This window comes from Euprymna scolopes, chromosome 11, assembly GCF_053919585.1.
Source record: "Euprymna scolopes isolate OS-2025 chromosome 11, ASM5391958v1, whole genome shotgun sequence".
Classification (NCBI taxonomy): domain Eukaryota; kingdom Metazoa; phylum Mollusca; class Cephalopoda; order Sepiida; family Sepiolidae; genus Euprymna; species Euprymna scolopes.
The window spans coordinates 117,803,159-117,828,595 of NC_136492.1; the positions used below are offsets into that span (position 1 = coordinate 117,803,159).

Here is a 25,437-nt window from a genome sequence, read left to right on the forward strand (position 1 = left end):
AAAAAAATAACAGAATTTATTGAATAAGAAAAACGAAGAAAAGTAAAGAAACATATTCATTGAAAAACGAGAAAAACAAATAAAGTAAACGAAAGGAAATGTAACACACAGAGGGATTGGTAAATAGATACAACTTAATAAAAATACAAAGAGAAACAAAATTACCTGAAAATAAAAAATATCTAACTTAAAAAGATGTAGGAACATTAGGAACAAAACAAGCAAGTATAAACGAATATGTAAAAAAAAAACATTGACCAGAAAGTAAAACGAAATATAGCACCGAAACACAAAGAATCCAGAATAATAAGACTGAGAAGGAAAGCCAGTAAAAAAAACCGAAACACAAGATTAATGAAACGTATGACAAAATAGACCAAGAACTTAGAAATACACACACATATATATGTATGAATTATGTACATATATGTGTGTGTGCATGTGTATGTATATACACACACACACACACACACACATATATATATATATATACATATATATATAATATATATATGTATCTAAAGAAAGCTAACTAAAACAATGATTGGAATTGAATTAAAAATCAGTTGTACAACGAAAATTTTGAGATGAAAGTATTTTATTATATGTTTGGAGGTAGAAAAATCACCAAGAGTATATATATATATATATATATATATATATATATATATATATATATATATATATATATATATGTGTGTGTGTGTGTATATATATATATATATATATATTAAGCAACATTCTCTCTATATATATACATATGTATATACATATACATACATATAAATATATATATATATATATATATATTTATATATAATATGTTACTTAACTTTGGTGATCTGATGGAACCAGTGTGTCAAGGTGATTGTACCTGGCAAGTACCAGGGGGGTGACTATTTTAGAAGTCTAGGCGCTGTATGTATCGCGCCGAGTTGTGGAAATTTCCAGGTTTGTATTTGGGGATGCATTAGTTCACTGGGAAAGATGCATCCCAAATCTTCCTAAAGACATGCATCTAGGAGGAATCCCTGATGTAAAAACCTGCGGTAAATTGTACACTCTCTCTGTGGCAGTCATCAGCACCGACAAAGATTAGCAGTAATACCAATATGTGTGGATTGACTACAAAAAGCCTTTGCCGTTATAAACAAATCATCTGTCTGAATTTCTGATCAACTTAGATATAGTAGCGGAAGCTTATACGTCGAAATCGACGGGAGAGTCCCTCGAATATATATGCATTATTTAAACACTATTCATGTCGTAGGGATACACGGGCTTATTTGATCTGGTCATGCTTAATTAGGATAAATATGTTTGGCCAAAATAATCGATTATTTCTCTTTTGTTATGCAGACTTATGTAACACGAACAAAGAATCGTTTCGCGCTTGACTCGTAGACATTGTTTTGTGGATTTCCATAAAATGTATGTGTTAGAAGCTACCAAACCTCAGAAACAGAAAAGGGTTGAGCTAACAAACATGGTCTCATATTTTGCCAGGTAAAATATAAAGCTTTCCCTGAACATGAGCTAAATGAATACTGTTGTTTTTGTGTGAACTAACTCATGCACTAAATATTACTAAAAGTTATAACTCTCGAGGTGGTCACTGCACTTTCGTTGTCCGCTATCTTGGCGGTACTTACTACGACGAGTGCTCTTTGTATATGATTATTTTCCTTTGCAATATATTTTACTTTTTTTTAAACTCATTTCCGTGTCCGTGTTTTTTATAGTGACCTTTCTAGTGTCACAACAGTAATCCTGAAAATAGATGCATATATTGAATGTGATCAGAACTGATGGGCTTGAATATGTGGTCTCTAAATATATACAGCGTCTGCACATGATAGCATAAAAATGTCATGAAAATATGAACAACTTATATAAGCAACTTAGTATAAAGACAATTCGTTTTAACATACAATAAAAATAAGCAGATTATCTTTCTTTAGATAAAATTACATGGAAAAATATATTGTATTCTTCAACAAATATTAGCAGCAAACAGCTACTTTATTAGCAGGGGATAACGTTTAGGAGAGCACATTATACAGCAACCAGCGACCAGACCCTAAGTTATTAATTTGCTATAGTCGGGAGTTGTTTTTTTTTTTTTTCGTGAAGTTTCAATAATGTTCGATAACAAAAATAGAGCGAACTAATCAGAGAACTGTTCTGATTTTCCAGAAAAATCAAAAAATGTAACTGCGGAATTCTCTCAAAAGACACAGAAATGTATAGTTTATAATTGATATTCTTTAGAATATCTCTTATAGAACTCACGTAGGTTTATGGGGAAATATTTTTCTATTACATGACATAGAGTATAAATCAAGATTTACTTGTTTGTATGGAGTGAATTGTGAGTATTCCAGACCTGGGTGTTAGTAAGCAGAATTTAATTACTTAATGTAACGGGTAAATCATTTTTTTAAAATTGAAAATTATCATATTGTCCTCAACTGGAAAGCAATTCTGTTATATTGCGTTCAACAGACAGAATGTTCTTGGAAAACGTCTGCCACAAGAAGTTCGCTTTACCTCCATGTACATTTAGGAAAAATGAACGTGTTTACAGTGATTGTAGATAAACGAGTATTTTGTAAGTGTGAGGGGTACGTGAATGTCATTACCAAGTTATGGAAGAAAGTGCTTCCAATTAGGGCACATTTAGTATATTTTAAATTTAACATATACATGAATAGAAAATTGAGGTTTATAAAGTAGTAATACAATGTCACATTAAATAAATGAAGTAGCTTACGTGCGTGATGTCAACAGAGAAATAAATTTAAACTGACCCTATGATAGTATGCAAACATTTACCTGTTATTTATTAGCGATGCATACAGCAAGCAAGCTAGCTTTATTAGGAAAAATTAATCAAATTCTCTAGTCATCATCTATTATATAAATCTCACCTCTCTGCTAAATGTATCTATGTATATATTAATTTATGTATGTATATGCTAAAACTTTGGACAGAGGTAAGTGATTTACATAGGAAAGGTATCGTTTTGAAGCTCGACCGTTCCGACGAAAAATATCGACAGATTGGCTAAAAACATTTATTCCTTCACCCTCAGCTGGGAATTTTCTACAAAAACTGGTCGTTTTTTCGCCGATATTTTCGAATATCATCCCTTCTTTTAGATGGACTAACCTTATTTAAAATTTCGTACACTTTCAGTTTGGCGATGAACGCAACGGGAAAGACGTAACTTTTTAGGTTCTTGTCCTCCTCCGGGGTACGAGTTTGAGCCTACCTGTCTACTACCACTGGTTTTTTTTTGGGGGGGGGAGTTGGCTCAACACACACCTCCAAACACTCGAACAACATCGGGTACCCAGGCGCTAGTATAGCACGTAACTAAGTTATTGATTTAATTAAATTAATTGATTCTGTGAATGTAAAGTTGTCCTTGTTCTCTCATTCAAGTATCTACTGAGAAAGCAAATAAAAGTAAAACAGAAAATACGTCTACTGTAATTCAGTTTTTAAGGAACAAAAGTCCATGTAATATATATGGAATATCCATAGAGTTTTGCTAATAACTTGTAGACATATTAATATGTGCTCCTTTTGCATATATATTGTCACTCCAAATATTTACAAGGCATTGCATAATTATAAGAGTTGATGGATGTTGTAGCATAAATGGAAACATGTTTTTGATAATTAGTAAAGTTAATGAACGTAGTAAATCATTTTTTCAATGTTGCAGTATGGATAATAATTAAGCATGAACCAAATAACAACTTGATTTGTAAGATGCTCTCTGAGACAGATGAAAATACACAATTCTGGCATAATTTAGCGAATTTGTAAAATTTTATTATAACATTGCTTGCTACAAGTAGGCGAGTGGAGTAAACCATTTTCTATAAAATTCTTTGGGTTCTGTCCTCAGTTTCGCAATCATTCCATTGATGTATGATCTTGATAACGTCCGATCATACGTGTTAATACTAAATCATTCAGAAATGTAAGAAATACATAAACACTAAAACTATTTCATTTTATTCAAGCTTATGTGTAGTAATCTTTGTGAAGGATTACCGAGTATCACATCAAAGGTAAAATATAACAGAGTTTAAAAAGAATAGTTCGGTATATATTTTAATTGTAACTTCAACTGGATTAGTCCCCTTCATTCTGTACTCTTGGGGTTCTGATATTATGTATCGTGTGACTTGATTTCTTTTGGTATGAATTAGTTAAGAGTTATCCCGAACTTTCATCGTATGTTACTTATCAAAATGTCTGCCCCTTTCATTAAGTTGGCGAACTTGACTTCGTCTAAAGCATCTGAGGTTCAGATTTACCTAGTTTTGCTAGTTCTGTAAATGACCTCCTGAAATACATTATACAAGTTACTGTTCATGTGAAGCTATCATATTATATACAATACATAGAAGATAGTAACTTCTCTTCGTTATGGAAAAGGCTGTAGGGCAGAAACAGAGCAGTTCTTCCTAGGTTACCAAGTGGATTTGTACACTGTCAAGGCACGAAAGATTGTCCAAAGCGGAACTTCCCCAGATAAAACAGCTGTACCCTATCCTACATCTACTTGGCCCTCATAGATGAAGAGGATTGTGCAAAGACTAGTCACCGTTTTGCATCGAAAGAAGAACTAAACCATATTCTGGCGGTTTTAGTAACATTAAATGTAAAGACTTTCATTTTAGGTATGCATTGGAAGACATTCCTAGCAGTTAATGAAAGTAATGAATTTTCCTCAAGATTTACAATGTAATCGAGATGTAACGTGTTTTAAATCACAACTGCAAGAGGTTTGCACTGAATAAAGTAATAGCCATGATATAATTAGCGACGTTTCGTTGAACAGAAAATCAATATAATTAGATATGAATGGAATCGTACTCATTCAATATATGAAAGATGTAATTCGAATGGACTGATAACCACATTTCTAGTTATAGTTTGCATAAGCAAACAAAAACTCGTGCTATTGTTGCTGAATGATCAATATTAGTATCATTTTATCTCACTCACAAAAAAGCAGAGGAATCAATAGAATATTTTTTCAAGTAAACAGTTCCATTTTTTAACTCCGTTTACTAATATATGTTATCGTCATAAATATAGAAGCAATGTGTTTACTATTTGTATGAGAGAATATTGTTTTTCATATATCTACTTACCTTTTTTTACATCAGTGCCAATGTCACAACAGCTTAACCCCGGTTTTATAACATAAAGTGGAAGATATAATGAAGGATGAACTAAGACGCTGGTCTCTCAAATTTGATTATTGAATGGCATTAACTTTTGACGATTGTCACTATGTAAAATACAAACCCAATTCTATTAAAAAGAGTTCATCTTTTGATGTAATCGTAATTACACAAAGTTAGTGGAGATAATTTACTATCCATATATAATTATACCTTGCTAAATTCATTGGAATATTCTATGATTATATCGGATTTATCATAAACGTTTTACTCACCGAGTGGATCTGAAATGAGAAGAAAAAACAATTATTAATATGAGAATACATGGAAACAAGGTAAAAGCTTCTTTTTAATGCTAAAATATTTAGAAAAGATATTAGATGAATAATCCATATATATAAAAATAAAACGTCTCGTTTATTCAAAATCAATAAACTAGAAATTTACAATCCCGTTTTCTGTGAAATTTTATAACAGTGAATATTTTTCATGTAGCTGTGTTTTAAATAGTAAAAAGTAAGCATTATCTTATTAAAAAAAACAACTTTTATTCGTCGGTGAAAAGATGGCGAAAAATAACGATTCCGACTATAACACACTTTTTTAATCGTTAAAATAGTGATACAGAAATTAATATTAAATAAAATAAAACATATTTTTCGTAATGCGGAACTATTTTCGCCATTTTATTTCCGGTAGAAATGAGCGGTTCACGAGTTGATGACTTCCGAATTACAATATTTCATTATCTGTTTTATCGATAAGTATACAAAAAAAATCCTTTTTTTTTTAATTTAGATTCATTGTGTCGGTCTTTACTATAAAATTATACCTTTTTGAGAAATGACGAAAAATAACGATTCTGACTACACGTTCGTATAAAAACACTTTTTTAAACAATCGTTAAAAGCGTAAACCAAAAATTGATAGATTTAAGAAAAAAAGCATCAGTAAAAAATGTTTTTTTTATACAACTTATTTTTACAAACATTAAAGTACACTTTTTCCGAGATGTTTGTATGAATGGTTTTCCTTTATTAGAACTGTGGTACACATTAGCGTTGTTATTTAAACTAACAATTGTTGTTACACTTAAGCAATACAGCATAAGTAAAAAAAATGTTTTTTTTTTGGGGGGGGGGTAGGAGGGGTTCGATAAAACTTATTTTGGGTTTGTTTTATAGTATACATAGATTCAAAAATGTTGTCGAAAAACAAATGTATAACAACTAAACGTTATCAAAGGCAAGATAAGTTACTTTTCTAACCAACTGGATATTTTTTTAGTGTTTTTATTTAATGTAATGTTTATTCAGTTCGACAAACATACAATGTTTAGCAATGTGTCGTAAAATTAAAAATGGCGCCGAACTCTCTGCTGATCACGGTACGTTTGGAAAAATGAGTTAAAAATAAAAAAATATACAAAATACTGTTAGAAACTAGAGCAATATCTGTTACTGTGACATACGCTGGCATCTATTCGGTGGGTTTTTAACAGTATGTGGTATAGTTATTTTTTATTTTTAACTCATTTTCCCAAATTTACCATGTTTATGGAGTTATATGTTGAGTTGCCCTTACATATGGTCTTTTGTTGCAGTATCTGCAGGGGTCGAGCGGGAAGACAAGTTATATTAAGAAATACAGTCAACATTTCGAAAAGTAAAATTATCCTCGACGTGGAGTTATTTCTTTTAAAATGTCGATTTTAAATTCGAATTGATTTGACGTTGTTCCTTGGATTTTTGTCATTTTTAGTCCGAATATTTTATTGCTTTTGTTTAATTCAATTGAATCTAAGATTAAAACCTGGAAAATAATATAATATAAACGTAAGGCGTAAATTCAATAAAACTGTATAATATTTAATTTTATTAATTGAGCTCAGTGAAAAATATATGTTCTACATGTTTGATAATTGTGCAAAATAAATTGTGCAATATTTTTATCACAATAATTTTCTCACAAATTGTCCGACATTCAATGCTGTTTATTCATGCGAATTAAATATAATTGCTATTTCTCATTCTGTAATACGTAAATATCATACGGTCATTCAATTTCAAGCTAAATAATACATGGTCGTGAGAGGTTAGAGACTCAACAAACCTGTACTTATATAGACGATATGCAAATTTCTAAAAATTTTCTACACAAAAAAGCGTGCATTATTTTGAGTAAATTTTGGCACGTTTAATAAAATAAATACAGTGATTATTACAAATGTTTTACGCCAACAATATTCAGCATTACTTGAAAAAGAAAATTATTAGTGAAACCTTAAGAAAATAAACATGTTTTATAACCACTAGATCTATAACATATATTATTTTAATGTTCAGTGGAATATTCTATTTCTTGGGTTCAGGCATGTCATGTTTTAATATATTTCTTTTCTTTTTAACATGATATTCAACACAATATTCTCAAATAAAAGCTAAATTTAAATTAAACTGAAAACACTATCAATAATATTTCCCACTCTATATATGTGCCTAAACCTAAACGTAGATTCCTTGAACAAACTTTTTTTCTTAGAACCGCACGCATGTGAAACTCTTTTCAGTTTTACTGCCTTCTAACTGATTACAATATGGTCGTCTTCAGCTCTAATGTGAACAAGTTCTTGATGAGTCATCCGCTTGAGTAATCCACTTTACAAAATTTTCACTACTAAGTATTACTACGACATTTCCCATTGACTACTGTACACTCCTTAGCCATTATCCTCGAGTGGCATCCAGGCCTTGATAAGTTGTGACTCCCTTGTAAACAATAATATCTATATAATTTTAATTTGTTTGCAGAATAGTTCGAAATCTCGGCGCATCCATATTATTAAAATACACCATGGAAATTTCACGATGACTTTACCGCTCTTATGTAAAAACTTGTCTTCAATATTGTTGGTGACAATAAAATGAACGTTATAAACCTGTTATTTATATATTGTGAAGACTTAAATGTTTTTAAAAGAAGTAGCTTGTATTCATCTAACTGCAAAAATAATGAACTTAATGTTATTTGGATAGAATAAATATTACGTCTTTAACGTATTAATTAATAAGATGGTACAATTTGCATGTTTTTAAAAATGTTTTAGATCTACAGGATTACATAATTATTTTCTTCATGACAGTATATTCGTGGTTTTGACAATTTCTTTTAAATCGGCGCAAATATCAAATATTTCATAATTATTTTTGGGCATAGTAATTGGAGGATTTCATTTTGTATGTGCATATGTATGTGCATATGTATGTGCATGTGAAGATAATGTATGCCCGGGCGAAGTACAAGTACATTACGCACACATAGATAGACTCCATATATATATATATATATATATATATATATATATATAATTTAAAGGAGATTAGAATAATAGTCTAAAGAGCTAAGTGTATTTTAATGTAATAGTGAAATTACTAGTTTAATTAAAATACAGGAAATGCTCGTTGTAATTTAGATATATAATAAGCTCGATAGTTAAATGTCCTAGAGCTAATTCAATATTAAGTAATGTGATTTATAATTTAAAAGTTTTAAAATTTTTAAAATTTAAAAATCAAAATTTAATTAAATTAAAAATCAGTTTCATAAGAAGGAACAACAACAAAGTCAATTATCTGTACGATCGTTTCGGAAATCCGTGCTTTTTATTTGTGGTATACATGAAGTCACGTAGAATAATTATACATAGTTTTTTTGGTAAGCACGGTCTCCTCATCAGCAAATTTAGGAGGATTTTTATTGAATTGAAAAGACACCAAAAATAAACCTAGCATTAAAAGTAAGGCAGATGAATCTTGAACACGTCTTGCAAGAAAATCTTAAGTCGAGCAACATAATCCACGAGGAAAGGAGAACATGAGTCCCCACTCATGTTCTCCTTTCCTCGTGGATTATGTTGCTCGACTTAAGATTGGTGTCTTTTCAATTCAATAAAAATCCTCCTAAATTTGCTGATGAGGAGACCGTGCTTACCAAAAAAACTATGTATAATTATTCTACGTGACTTCATGTATACCACAAATAAAAAGCACGGATTTCCGAAACGATCGTACAGATAATTGACTTTGTTGTTGTTCCTTCTTATGAAACTGATTTTTAATTTAATTAAATTTTGATTTTTAAATTTTAAAAATTTTAAAACTTTTAAATTATAAATCACATTACTTAATATATATATATATATATATATATATATATATATATATATATATATATATATATAATTAAATAATAATTATTCATTTTTACCTTCAAATTCTAGTGTTTTATACTTACACAATCATTGGTGTTGAGTATGAGATTCGAACACAGCTACGAATTCACCTTTTGCTCCATTTGCCGAGCCCCTACTTGGGGGTTACTAAACAATAATATAGGAATAAAGAAAATTAAGAACTATTACACGCCGAATTTATGCTAGTCCATTCCGTAAATTATAGTGTTCACACGATCGAATGCTGTGAACATTGCACAGCCGCTAGTTGATTGCCTTAGTTATACCTCCGTAGACAGTAATATTTATTAAATTATAATTATTCACTTTTACCTACAGACACTATTATTTAATGTATACAGAATTATGAGTGCTGGTTAATAATTCCTGTCGGTCATGAGATAACACATATGACATGTTCGTTAAATGGTATACTTCATTGTGCCATTCGGCTTCATAATCATTAAAATAGTACGAATTCAAAGAGACTTTGTTACTTCGGATTCAGCTTTAATCAACTCTCATTTATTAAATATGTGGGATACTTTTTCAAATTAAGGTGGGATGTGATGTTACCTTACAGAAATGTGACATCTAGCTTTTGTATTCATAAAACAAACTTAACAAAATTAAAACAATTATAATAAAATACTATTAACAGCTTTTAGTCTTCAGCTAGATTGTAAGGAAGTACCAGTTGACGCGGGTTGGAAAAACGGAACCTTGCAACGCTTGTCTCCGCAAGTGAGGACCTGAACTCCTAGAATATCATCAACCGCTTCTGCATGAAAATAAATTTTAACATTAATAAAGCTGAAAGTCAGATCATCTATAATGCTCGAACAACAGGAATTCGCTATCTCGAAGTAATGTCAGCTTACCGACTTTTAATGTCTGCGCTCAACATTTACAAATGTACTTCTTAAAGAGATGAACTAATCATAAGTCAATTAATTTTAGAGTAATTAGTGTTTTAATTTGCGTTTTGGTATTTGAAATTAAAATAAAAAAAATCATTGGGTTTCACTTTTAGTTTATTTCCGTTTATTCTAGTGTTTTACAAACTTGGATCTGAACTTAAAACATTATAGAGTTCAAAGTATATGAAACTTGCATCTGAACTGGAATCATAAAAGAGTTCATAGTATATCGACACCTGACCGAAAATTTGAATAATAAAAAAACAATACTTTATGGGTCGGGTACAACAGGAGTGTGTGCGTTTGGGTGTTTAATCTGGCAGGGGGATGTGATGCGTCTAGTGTGTTAGGAATAAGTTAGTGCTAAATTCATACTTTCACGCCTTCTCGCTTCCCCCTAACATCGCTGGCTAACCTCGTGGTAAAAAAGGAACAACTATGCACAAGTCCTCCCTACCAGTACAAAGCCTCTCCATCATAATTCTCCCCTGCTAGCACATAGCCTCTCCATAATCAAGACTCCTACAGTGCCTCCACGTTCGCCACACAGGGTAACTGGATGCCTTGCGGCACCAGACTAAACTTGTAGGAGATCTCGGAGTAGTATGGGGCCCAAGAGGTAGTGAAGTATGGCCCACCTATGTGTGGACATGTCCTGCCAAATACCAACCCCTACCCCACTGTCTTGTGGGTTCCCCTGTTTTGGAGAAGACTAGGGTAACCAACCCCAAAATCAAGCATCACTGTCCTGTGAGCCTTATCACAGCAAAAGGCTAAGAGATGGGAACTGATTTCAAATCCTACTGCTGCCTTGCAGTTTTCCTTAAAAGGCTAGGAAACCTAATCCAGAAAAAAAAGGTGTAGTAGCGGACACGATAGGGCGACTGTTTACTTCGCTGAGATTACTATCGGCCATTGCTCTCCATCTTTTCTTGTTATTGGGAATCTCTCTCATAGACGTGATGTTGCTAGTCTCAGTCTTTTCTATAAATACTAGTGAGGTGGGTGTTTTCAGAATGGTCTTACCTATAGTATGCTTCAATATTCTAGATCGTCCGATTAGTTAATCTAGTAGTCTCCACTAATTCGTGTTTCGCCTTACGGTGTATCGTAATACAACTTCATACTCTGTTTTCTTTTTAAGAGCATAAAGCTTGGGGAATTTGATTCCTTCTGCTTGTTTTGCTCCTACCTAAAATTTTAACATTTTACACACTAAGGTTTAGTCTTTAACGCACTCAGTTTTCTTATTTATTAGCTCCTTATATTGGGTGGCTTCACCCCTTTTGAGTAAAAGTTCGTATTCATGAAATTAACAAAAATGTAAGTTTTAACATAACAATATTAGTAGTGTTAATCCGGGTTCTTCGAAATCGAATAAAAGGTCATATACCCTGTCGTCGTCGTCGTCGTCGTCATCAAGAAGTCCGTCAGTCCTAACAATGACTAGTTGGGGCGTCAGTGCTTTATCCCACGGTGTTGGCGTAGTCTCACTCCATCACCGCAGGATTTTCCACCTTGGCACCAAACTTGCTTGCGCAGTTTAGGTGCGGTATCTGTTGCGTATCAGATAGACACCCAAACTCCTCCGCAAATTTTGGGTCTAAACACTTGCATTTTAGATGTAGATTACGTGGAAATGAGTCAAACCTTTTAATATATATATATATATATATATATATATATATATATGTATACTCATGCACATAAAATTATGAACAGTACAGAGGGCACGAGCAAAACTGGACTGAACTGCTAGCTATGAAGAAATTTTAAAACTTGTGTACACACACACACACACACACACACACACACATATATATATGTATATATACACATATATATATATATATATATAAACATTTATATATATACATGTATATATATATAATTATGAATTATAATAATCCGGTCATACCTACAGAAACTAGAATTTCGACCTTACGCTATCATCAGTGCAGGAAGTAACGATTTCAGCTTGTCGAACCCGGAACAAAGCCACGTTTAGCTCCGACAATAAGGACCTAAACTCCTAGAATACCATAAACAATTTTAAACATTAATAAAGCTGAACGTGAATTCAGATGATATATAATCACCTAACGACATGAATTATCTATCTCGCAACAATGCCAGCTGAGAAACCTTTAATTGCCTAAACAGTGCTTAATATTTAAGAATTTACTTCTTAAAGGGACTAAATAATTATTAGTTATAAATAATTATTTTTAGGGTAATTAGTTTTCTAATTTGCGTTTCGGTATTTAAAATTGAAATGAAAATCATTGGGTTTCACTTTTAGTTAATTTTCCTTGTTATTCTAATATTTTATAAACTTGCATCTGAACTTAAACTTAATTCTAATTAGTCACAATCACACTATTTCGCCTTTGCTTTCAACAGTAAAAGAATGTGTTACTAATCAGCGCACATGGGGTGAGATGTGATTTGAAACTTTGACATTATCAGCGTGAAATACAGCCAAAAGGGGTTTCAAGCCTCTGGGCGGATTTTACCATAGAATGAAGATCTAAATAAGTTGAGCCTTCTTGATACAAAGGAAGGTGATATGCAGATTATAGAGCACGAGCGACAGGGCAGCCATGTTCAGAGATTAGAAATAAGAGATGGAAGAAGATTATGCTGGAAAGGCGACAGAACAGAAACAAAAGGATACGATAATCGTTTTTAAATGAACAAGAATGAAAATAAAAATATAATAATTTCTCTTTTTTTAACAGTTTAAAATATAAAATATTACAGATATCAAAAATGTATATGTGAATGTTTTATGGCTGGATTCAGTTAAAAATAGTTTGATATAGATTGGTGTTGAAGAGGAATCATGGGGTCAGTGCTTAATTAATCAGATACAAACGGCGCGAACATAAACGCGTAGCTAATTAAATAGAGAGGGTGTAGAGAGTGAGGATAAAAGAGTAATTACACGAAAGATAGACACAGTTATAGACAGAGAGAAGACATTTTGGCAAATGGAAGACGTCCTGAAGGTTTGATAACAACGGTAAAGGATAACATGTAATGTAGAGATACGGGTGATTTTTTTCAAAAAGGGAGATAACCGCTGAAGTGAGAATAATTGAAATTGACATCTAGTTATAAGGATTTGTTATTGTCAGGTTGGAAATATAAATCATGGTGGGTATCGCTGAACTGGATGGCGAAGAAGAGGAGGAGAAAGAGACAGAGAGAAAAAAGAAGATTCAGGGGAAAGAGAATGATAAAGATTACAGAAGCGATTGAATGGCTCGCAGTGGATGTAAGAAAAGGTCTTTGTAAAGATCAGAGATAGAATAATTCGCTTAAAGTTTGACAACGACGAGGTTGATGTAAAAGTCTTGGTATATTTAGTGAGAAAAAGGAGTTAATTACCGACTTTAGTAGATACCAGTTATACCACTACTACTACTACTAATAATAATAATAATAAGTATTATTATTATTATTATTATTAGTAGTAGTAGTAGTAGTAGTAGTAGTATGTGCTCAATAAGGGTTTTAAAATATCCCATCATCGAAAATATTTTGAGCACAATTTGTTTTTTTCCTGGTGACTGTGTTGCAAAAATTCCTCAAGATTTCTTTACAAATTAATTTGCATTATCGCAGCATCCGTTTAACATTGATTTCACACAGAAGCGACCACTGGTCCTTCCAACCTATTATTATTATTATTATTATTATTATTATTATTATTATTAATAATATTAATAATAATAATAATAATAATAATTTTATTATAGTGTAAGCGATGTATTAATGGAACTACATAATAATATAATACAAAATAAAAAGAAGCTGATGACCACCACCAAATATAGTGTAACGGATAAAAGTACGGAAAGCAATTAAACGAGGATGAAGTGCGCTAGAAAATACAAATGACGAGAGATGTTGTATGAAATACCTATGATAATATATATATATACATATATATATATACATATATATATATATATATTTGCATCGCTATTATAATTATAAGCACGTTAACATGACTTTCTAACATTCACTTCCATTGAATGGTAATTGCTTTTGGTTTGTTTTCTTTTCTTTTCTTTTACATTAGAAAAAAGATTTGTTCTGCTTTTTGTTTGATCACGATTTCAACTTGCAATGATTTCTTTTAAATTTTGGGACGCTAAAACCGTACATTGGGGGAAGTTCTATAATCAAAAGCATTCATGAATAATATTTGTTTAAAAATAAATTCTGTTTATATTGTTTAAAATTAATGGTGCACCGGAACAAACAGAAACTCTTTACAATTTTTCCTGTTTCGTCTTTTTCCAACTAAAGGAACCCAAATTTGACCAGCTGGGCAAACTTGAGTCCTTGTACCGGAGAAATATCCAGTAAATAAAACGTTGTTTTTATGGCATTTTTGTTTTGCATTTATTTTGCATTTCCACACTCCAAACATGGATATAAATATCACTAACATCCGCTGGGTCATAAGCTTCGGTACCTAACTTGCCTGGGTGTGTTGCCTGTAGGCTGAGATAAACCACGTCACACACAAATACACACATACACACACACAGTAGGAAAATTCATAAGATTTTTGTGAAATATTATCCATATTTATTTATTTATTTACGACTTTGTAAGACGTTTTTGCATTTGAGGGCCGCGCTATTTTTAAACAGTATTTTCAAATTAAATTTAAGTTTTACGATATCCTTTTTTTTTATTAAATTGTCAGGTGAACGTAATTACAGGGCCCTCTCCCTCTACATGTTCAAATAGGTTTTTAAATAATAACGTTCTTATTTCAGCGTTGGTCGCTTTTTCTTGGGAGGGGGTCTGCTAAAAACGAATATGACATTTAAATCTGCTGCAAATTTATCGTTTGGATTATGTTAATGCCTGTTTATTGCGAATAGTTTAAGGGGGTATTCCCTTTTCATATAAAAAATACTATTATAGTCTAAGGTAACATTTACCAACAAATATTTTGTTCAAAGTGTAATCATTAAATCTACATAATCTCTCAAAGTGTTGATAATAATCAATAATAATCGTAAGAAATATATTATATAAGTCTCACCCGTTTTTATAAATGTATGCATGTATGTATGTATGTATGTATGTATGTATGTCTGATAAGTATCGCTTTGAAGATAGACCCTTCGGACGACATATATGGAGAATTTGGTTAAAAACATAAATGCCTTCACTCTCAACTAGATCCTTTTCTACAAGAAGGGGTCGCTTTTTTCGCCGATATTTTCGAAAATCATCCCCTCTTTTCGATTGACTAGCCTTAATTTTAACCTTTACTACTTTCGGTTTGGTGATGGGTGCAACAGCAAAGCCGGCACATTTTTGTCACGTTCCCTTCCTCGTGCGCGGCATGCGTTAGAGCCGGCCTGACTACTACCACTATTTTTTTAACACACACCTCCAACCACCTGGGCAACGGCGGGCATCCATGCTAGTAGTTGATAAATGACGAGAATTGTTTAGGTACACCAAAAATTCAAAATAAAAACATTTATAATGTATAAAGTTATAAAAGCTTCTATTTATATTGTTAAAAATCAAAAGTTTCTATTGTTTACAATTAAAAAAGTTCTATTTATATTGTTCCAAATTTAAAAATGTGATGTATATATTGTTTAAAATAAACAAAATGTTTATCATTAAATAATGTTTATATTTTTTTAATTTTAAAAAGTATTCCTGCTTATTAAAATCTGTTAACTAATGAAATACCGATATTATTCTTTACATAACATTTGCATAGTAACATAACGGTGATTAGTGGAATGTTGTTTCTTTTTATCTCATAGATTGCCAAGCCCAAATGCGGGTTTCTTTTTTGCTATTAATGATTTTGCCTTGGTTTTGGCGTCTGAAATTGTCTTATGAAAAAATGTAAAGGATTTGCATTTGCATATTTGAAACGCGGAAAATGTGTCGATTAAAAAACAACACTTCCATTCCAAAAGCAACGTTTATATACCGATCGGCATTAAACCTTACTTTCCTGCACAAAAGTAATGTGTAGAGCACACCTCTACTTTGTTAACTAGAACTTGCAAACCCTGGTGTAAATTGCCGAAGAAGCAGAACATAAAATTATTACTAAGATTGCGTCCACCCACGACAACTCCAACTGACTCGGAAAACTAGTAACGCAAACCATGTCCGCCCCCTTGAGTTCCCCCACTTCTACAGATTAATGCACGATTAGGACCGACGGTATTAAAATTCATAGTAGATACTGTTTGAGTATCTCAATACTAGTATCACTCACTAACTGCTAATGAAGAGGGAATAAAATGCTAAGCAAACCTGGAAATTAGTTTGTAGTCTCAAATATCATCAATTTTTCGGGATATCGACTCTCAAATATCATCAACCCACTCCTCGGACTTAACTTCTTAAATAAATTTGGCCTTCCAATTGACTGTAAAAACAACAATTTACGACCCAGTAACAGCTACTAGTAAGAAATTAATGTAAAACACGACAGCTACAATAAATGTGGAAATAAATAAAGTAGAACTACCCATTCAAACGCAGAAATCATTTCTCCACATGCTAACAAAAACAACTACTGCGCTATTTATCACAGAATAAACACAGGTGGCCACTCACCAGTTTTTGCCACATCCAGACAACTGTCTGCTGAAAAACTAACGGCGACGGAAGAGGAATTTAAAGGACTTATAAATGAAAGCATTATAACACCTTCAGACAGCGAGCGGTCAAGCCAACTACATCTGGTACCTAAACAGAGTGGAGGATATTGTTGTTGCGGAGACTACCGCGCCCTAAACAGTATCATTAAAAGTGATAGATACCCTATCCCTAACATAAACTCATTTACAACTAAACTCGATAACAAACAGTGATTTTCAAAAATTGATTCAATTTCAGCGTATCATAAAACCAAGATGCACCCCGATGATATTCTCAAAACCATTGTTATTCCACCGATGTGACTTTTTCAGTATGAACCTATGACGTTTGGATTAACAATTTCTTCAGTAACTTTTCAAAGATACATGGACAGGATTTTTCGGGATATCGACTGCGTCCTTATATATATATATATATATATATATATATATATATATATATATATATATATATATATATATATATATATATATATATTTGTGTGTGTGTGTGTGTATATATGTGTATTGGGGTGGAGAGGGCTCCCGTAAGCCGTGGTGAAGGCAATCTTTCTAGGAGAAGCAAATCTCTGATTTAAAAAACCATAAAGCGGAAGACCATTACCCGCATTAAGCTGGGCTGCAGTTTAATTTGTTGCTGGCTATCTTGCTCTTGCTTGTTGCTGGATCTCAACATTTTGAACAGAGAAAGAGACTTAGCCGTCGTACAAATCTAAGACTCTGTAACATTATGTTTGTATAGATACTCCCTCAGGCATTTGGGCTCATGGATTTTAAATGTCTAAGGGAGTGGCACTCGTCTGACAAGACGTTGCAATCATCATATATATATATATATATATATATATATATCTTCACCGACGACTAGCAAACGTACGAGAGAGATATAGACACAGTTTTTCGAAGTTTACAAGAAAATCACCTAAGGATATCATTATCGAAATCTATTTACAATGTAACATCATTAGACTTCCTAGGCTTCAGAATTAATTCAAAGGGAATCAAGCCAACTTATAATAAGATCAAAGAAATAGAATCTTTTTCCGTGTCTTAAAGATGATAAAAGCTTACGCAGATTTCTCGGTAGGGTAGGATTGTACAGAAAATTAATACCAGGATTTGCGAAGTTAGTTTTACCCCTATCTGAAAGAATGAGACTAACACCTAAAAGATTCACCACCTTGAATACTTTAGAAAAACAATCCTTTTCTGACATTGTAAATATACTTGGTGAGCTAACAGAATTACACAATCCTCAACCAACTTGTACACATTATCAACTGGTCAGCAGAAAATATGCTGTAGGCGCTGCCTTACAGTATGTCATAAATGAAACTCCAACAGGAATAGGATTTTCCACAAAGAAACTGACGACAACACAGAGGAGATATTCCACTTTCGACCGTGAAGTTTTAGCAGCATATTTACCGGTATTACATTTTCGCCACCACATAGAAAGTCGCGAAGTGTTAATTCTGACAGATCACAAGCCAACATGTGGTGCATTCCAAGGTATAAAATCTTCAAAATCAGATAGACAACAAAGACAGCTAGCAATTATTTCATTATTAATTTCAGACATAGCTCATGTGAGGGCTAACCAAAATATTGTTTCAGATTGTCTATCTTGCCCAACATTTGCTGTACAAATAGATGTGTACGACCTCTCAGCACTGGCAGACGCACAGAGATTAGGCACCGAAATACAGCCCTTTCCATATTTAAAGAAATCCACATTATCTGGAAAAGATCAATTTCTGTTATGTGATACATCAGCATCTTACCCTAGACCTTTTGTACCATGCACAGTACGAAAACCTATCTTCGACAGCTTAGATTCAGTATCACATCCTGGAATAAAATCATCTATGAAAATAATTAAGACTAGATTTTACTGGCGTCATATGGATAAAACAATCAAAGAATTAAGTGCATCATTCACATCTTGTCAAAAAGCAAAAATATACAGACATACCAAATCACCAATTCAAACGTTGGAAAAACAATCATTAAGATTCCATACTGTATACATTGATATAATTCGACCACTTTCCCTAGCAAAACGCCCCAACAATACTTACATCAATCCATGTCAGTATATGTTTACAAGTATAGATCAAACCATTCGACAAGCACAATCTGTAGCAGATATCACAGCACAAAACTGTAGAAGAAGCTTTTGTAAACATGTGGATTACTCGCTTTGGTATTCCGCTCCATGTCATAGCAGACAAAGACACATCATATTAAGGCGAACTATTTCTTGAACTATAAAATTATTACATTTTATAGTCTACGAACGACGACCTATCATTCGCAATGCAACGGACTCATAGAAAGAGACCACAGAACTATTCAAGCGGCTATAATGGCCCAAAAAGAATCTTGGATTTCAGCTCTACCAATAGTCCTACTTAGAATTCGATGTATACCCAACTGCTCCAATTTTTCCCCTTTTTATGCGGTCACAGGCGCACGAATGTTATTACCACAACTAATGATTAGTACAGAAACTGCAGAAACGGATACACAGAATTTTACAAGACAACTGCATAAAACTATGACAAAATTTTATCTGACACACTTTTAAAACAGAGGAACATCAACAAGAAAATCATATGTTCCAGATCAACTTCAAACCTGTAATAAAGTTTGAGTTACGATAGACCGCGTTCGAAAACTGCCAAGAGCACCCTATTCAGATGCTTACATGGTACTCGAACGAGCACACAAAATATTTCTTAATAGAACCTAACCCAAACACGCATTCACAGGTTTAAATAGACCGTTTGAAACCTTATATTGAAAACAAACAAATATGCACTAAAATGCAGCTATAAATACAAATAAAAAACCTGATAATTTACCTCCTGAAAAAGTGCAGGAAAATAAAATAAAGGAACTTCGGGTGGGAGAGTCACACGGTAATAAAGATAATTAATACATTTATCATTAAACATTAAAAAATCACTCCGTGAATTGGTAAGGGAACATTGTAGGACTGACGTGAGTCACCCTTAAAAGCCAAGAATTAGGACGAAAATGATACCATTTCCCAAGAAATAATAGTTTCTCATCCTCTCTCTTTCTCTTGTTTCATAAACCGGACACAAACCGGGAACTGCTATCCAGAGTCCCTCATCATTTTCGCCTCTCTCTTTCTCTCTCTTTCTCTCTTTCTTTCTCTATCTATCTATCTATCTATCTATCTCTTTCTTTCCCCAATCCCTAGCCAGCATGACAGGCAAGTAGGTCGCATACTCTTAGCCCCGAAACTAACGAGACGTGTGTTGCCGGTGAACATTATTAACAAGAGGTGTACTCACTCCAAAATTTAAAAAGGCAAATAAAGTTATTTCCTTGTAAAGGTTAACATTTGTATTACTTTTATTATTCTAACTAGCTCTAATGAAAACACGTGCCAGCCAGCGTTCCAAATTCTTAGGAAAATACAGAAGTTCGAAGACATATTAGAAAGCAAGCTTAACCTAATGCTTTTTTTTTACTTTCTGGAATCAGACACACACGAGGGGGGCATCCGAGCTGTCGAGGAAATGATTACGAAAGAATTCAAACTGATAGTGATGAAAAGCAAGGATACCCACATAGGACCTCTCAGCAGGGGGAAAAGACTAATAAAAGGTGAGCCTGAGTTTCTTCGTGAAAATAAGCAAATATTACTCTAGGCCAATGTATTGCCAACGAGATTTATAGCAGAGTCTACATAAGACCTGACCTTACTAAAAACCAACAGACCCACTCCTCTAAAAAAAACTTGCAGATCAAGCTTCTTAAGGCAAGAAAGAAAAACCCCACCAAGCATTGGGTCATCAAACAGAGAAGAATCATAGAGCAATCACCAAATCAAGATCACACAGCAGTACAGCAATATAAATATGCATTCATGACCACAATCCTGGACAACACGCATCATAGGGAACTTTCATTGTTTGAAACAGGCTAAGTTCCCACACCAATAATGCCCCCTCCATAAATATCTTCAAGTTATGCCTGACTGCATAATGGAAGGATCGTCAGGTTCTACAAATTTTCTTACTTAACCAGTGACCTCTATACCCACGTACTATTTCTTCATGCGCATTACAACTAGTGCTTCTAGAAATTCTTCGACAGAAGGGAGATCAAACCCTTGATATATGATCTTATTATCCTAGTCGGGTAAACAATAACCTATAATAGAAATCTAGACCCAATTAAAACTCTGTAAATTCGAATTTACAACAACTTATTATTCGACAAGTGATACAAGTTAGAAAACATATATTTTACCGTATATAATAGAGGATTATATAGAATTATTCAATTAGTAAACTTGAGTTTGTTTAATATATACATATGTGTGCGTATCTGCTATTGTGTGTGAAATCACGTCTGAAACGCAATATTATTTTTTTTTCTGAAAATGCAATTAGAGAAGTGTTTATAAGAGCGTGTAAACAGAAGGAACGATGTCTCATTGTTTGCGTTGACAGAAAATTATTTCGCGCATTACGTTTTAGATTTAATCAGTAAGAGACTGTTTTTGTTGTTTTGTAAATATAATTAATTTTAACATTTTGATGACTTTATTTTAAATCAGCGTGTCCAGTCGAAAATTACTCTTAAATAAAACATTCCATCAGCTAGAATCGATAGAAAAACATAGTGATATCCGCTATTATCTGAATAAGCGACACATGGATATCAACAATTAATAAATTAACGCACGTAAATCTCTAAATGCGTGTGTGCCATGCGTAGAGCATACTCATAATATTAAATTCCAGTTTTTCATTTTGATCTCTTAGCAGTTATATTTCTGGTGTAAAACCAAATCGATAGTATTTTAGAGGTCCGTATACCACATATATCAAGTTTTATGCCTGTAAATAAAACATTGCCAGTGTAATATGTAGAGATCGTTTTGTACACACAATGTACATATACAGAGAAATCGCATTTAAGTATACTTAATGCAGCTCCAAATGGCATGCAATTATGCACAATGTAGACAATATACACAAATAGAACTATGCGTTATAGTGAAATTAAACTATCATCTAATAAGAAGACAAGACCAATAGGAACTTTGTATTAATGAAAATGTGCTTGTAAAGGAATCTGTGAATTAGTTATTATTTTAAAGATGCTGGTATATGCTTTGTCATTTTGGGTTGTTGTTGTGGATTGTTTTTGTTTTACGCCATATATATCAGGTTATTTAATGTCGAATCCATTGATTTTGAAGAACAAGTTTTTTTAATAGAATATATTTGCTTTTTTGTTTTTTTTTCAAGTCGGTTTCTATTTAACCCATAGTTGGGACCCTAACAGTCACTACCACTTTGGGTCAGAGTGGAACTGGGAGCAACGGCAATTATAGGGTAGCTCCACACTCCCCAAAGCCCACACGCATGGGCCCCACCATCGGATATAGCTTAAGGTCATATCCAGGACCATCGTTTTGGGCGTGTTTCATTACTCCAACAATCGGGAATAGAAATGTCTGTTGCTGTTTGTTTGTTTTTTCAAATGAATACAGTGTTTCAGTTTGACTTTATAGTAAGCAAGACATGTAGAAAAGACAAGTTTGTTCAGGTTTTGATCGATAAATTGTTCGCCCTGAAAAAACCATTACAGATTTATTTTAAAACGTTTTATTGTAAAATAGATATGACATCTGTTTAATGTAGCAGCACTCAGCCTCAATCACTGCCTCGATAAATGCATGCTTTTTCCAAAAGCGCCGGCGGAAGCTCGGCAAATACCCGGCGGATGGCGGCGATCATGCTGACGTTGGTGTTGTGGAAGATCATATTGGTGATGTTCTCGACGTAAGATCAATGACGAAGTAGTTCAACGAGTACAGATCGGTGAAAGGGGGAGGGAAGCAGAAAATGGTACGAAGTCGCAATCCTTCTGATTAAGCCAATTCTGGGTCTCTTTGGATTTGTGGGTCGGCGGCGAGTCCTGCTGCTACACCCAGGGTCTGATAGTAGCCACATAGTTGTACGAACTTCAGCACATCCAAGTACACTTTGGTGTTGAATTTAAAGACGACTTTAAAGGTGTTTTTTTTTTTTTTTTTTTTTTTTACAAAGGCATCACCACATTACCAAGGCCCAGAGGCCACTCAAGGATAAGGGTTAAAGAGTGTACAGTAGAAATTGGTCAATATAGTAATCATTAGTAATGAAAATTTGGTAAATTTAATAACTTATATGGAACGGCTCATCAAGAACTTATTTACTTTAGACTTGAACACAACCATATTGTAGTCAGCCGGAAAGCAGGAAAACGGAAGACAATTCCACAGGCGTGCAGTTCTAAGAAAGAAGCTTTGTTCATGGAATCTACGTTTAGGTTTAGCCACAGATAAAGAGTGGGGGAAATTATTGATAGTGTTTACAGCTAGACGAGTGTTTAATGTGGCATGATGTGGCCATCACTTGAAACCACACCAAGGACCATAACCGTGACCGAAATCTTTGTTTTCATAATCCCTGGCACGTCCCTGTTGTTTGCGGCAATCTAGCGATGCATTTAGAGGGTCCCGGAGATGCCATTAGTTGTACCACGGCGTATCTCCGATCTCGCTCCTTGAACACTGTGTAAGTTTCAGATACGAGAGAAGTCTCTTATCGCTTTTGAAATTTGTATATAATTAATAACAAGTAGATGGTCTGTAACAAAAAAAGGAAACCGGTTTTCATCAAACGGAAATGGACCCATGTCATCTTTTCCATGTCGACAATTTAATGATTCGCCCTGTATTATAGAGATAAATTAAAATTAATAATTAAATCTAAATGGAATTCACACCGAAAATAGTTGAATCAATCGTTTTGCTTTCAAACGTATTTAAGTAGACATACATTTTTATTGCGTTTGCTTTATAAGATTCTGGGTGAACAGTGTTTTATGTTTAATGTGTTTTTTAAGTAAAATGTATGTGATAATTTCGACGTTAAATTTCAATTGATGGTCTCGGCAGCCCTTACTTTTTAAATGCAGCAAGCAAAACTGCATTTTAAACATCACTGCGTAGGAACAGTCTGCCTAAAAAGTCAATAATTCTGGATTATATAATCGATATAAAACGTGAATCAATGACAATATATGTAAGTTCCTGTCGTTTAAGCAAAATGTAGAATAAGGCCAATATACTAGAATAAATAAACATTATTAGTAATCCGACCAAAGACACGTATCCTGCTTATTGTCTTACCTCTAGCTATCAAAGCTATTTTCTGTGTAACTATGTCATTTCCTTCCATATGGACTCCGAAACAAAGTAGAATTAACAAGTATTTACATTAACCCGACCAAAGATAGGTATTCTGACAGTTAGTTTATAAAATATATTTTCCTTGTGCATCTTATTTATAAAGCCTGCAGCGTCTTTGTTTCTTTCTTTTACTAGTACTTTTTTTTATGATTCATTATTTATTTGAGTCATTGTGCTAGTCTCTCTCGGGGTCTCGTGCGCAGAACAATCAGAATGGATTCTCCCCTCCCCTGAAAGTTAGTCGAACGTTTAGGCTTGGAGTTTTTTAGCGTAAAGGTGAACTATAAACCCACTGGATACATTGAGCCCAAATCGGCTTGGCCTGAGCTCATTAGAGAAAAATATTCTTTCAAAAATCGGGGGAAAATAGAATAAAATCTCCTGAGGAGAGAAGCACATCTGAGGAAAAAGCCCCCGGCTTTTCGCCAACGGGTGAATTTCTTTATAATAAAACAAAAAATCATAAAAACTAGAACAAATCCTGGACGAAAAGGATATTATTTCGGTTTTCTTCTTTTAAGCTCATTAGGTAACTTCAGGTTTCATTTAATGTTATTGTTTTATTCTATTTATCTTTGTCTTAGTCAACTTTATAATGCCCATACGTTTTTTTTTTAATTCTTTTTTTATACGTTCGTGTATTCCATCTATAGCTTACTTTCTTTCCGCTATTTCTTAAGTTTTTAGACTTTCATGAATTTTCAGACCTATATTTTTTCCCATTTTAATTAAATTATCAAGAATAAATAAATAATTATGCGTACATCTGATCCAAGCTATACTACCGTTGGATACTTATTGTTTACCACTTAGAAACAAAAAAAATACTTACAGGTTATGCGTACAGGATTTGAATAGGTGACTCAGAAGTTAGATCATCTAACACAAATGTTGCTTTTATTGAAATAAGTTGGTTATCGTTATAGAAAAGCATATAATAATAATAATAATAATAATAATAATAATAATAATAATAATAATAATAATAATAACGGCAGTACATATACTAAAAATTGGAACGATACAGAGAAGATTAGCATGACCCCTGCGCAAGGATGACACGCAAATTCGTGAAGCGTTCCATATCTTTTTACAAGTTCTACACCCCCCCATCAT

General features: G+C 33.1%; 1 long non-coding RNA gene and 1 other non-coding gene across 2 annotated transcripts in view; one reads left to right on the forward strand and one right to left on the reverse strand.

Annotated features, from left to right (window-relative positions):
• Positions 1-4,207: 4,207 nt before the first annotated feature.
• Positions 4,208-25,437, reverse strand: part of LOC145288083 (uncharacterized) — a 531,533-nt gene continuing 510,303 nt past the window's right edge. The window contains exon 3 of the long non-coding RNA XR_013869260.1: positions 4,208-5,495. This is a non-coding gene — a long non-coding RNA (uncharacterized LOC145288083). The remainder of the gene's footprint in view (positions 5,496-25,437) is intronic.
• Positions 25,307-25,411, forward strand: LOC145288486 (U6 spliceosomal RNA). Its single transcript, XR_013869293.1, has one exon. It is a non-coding gene; the product is annotated as a U6 spliceosomal RNA (small nuclear RNA).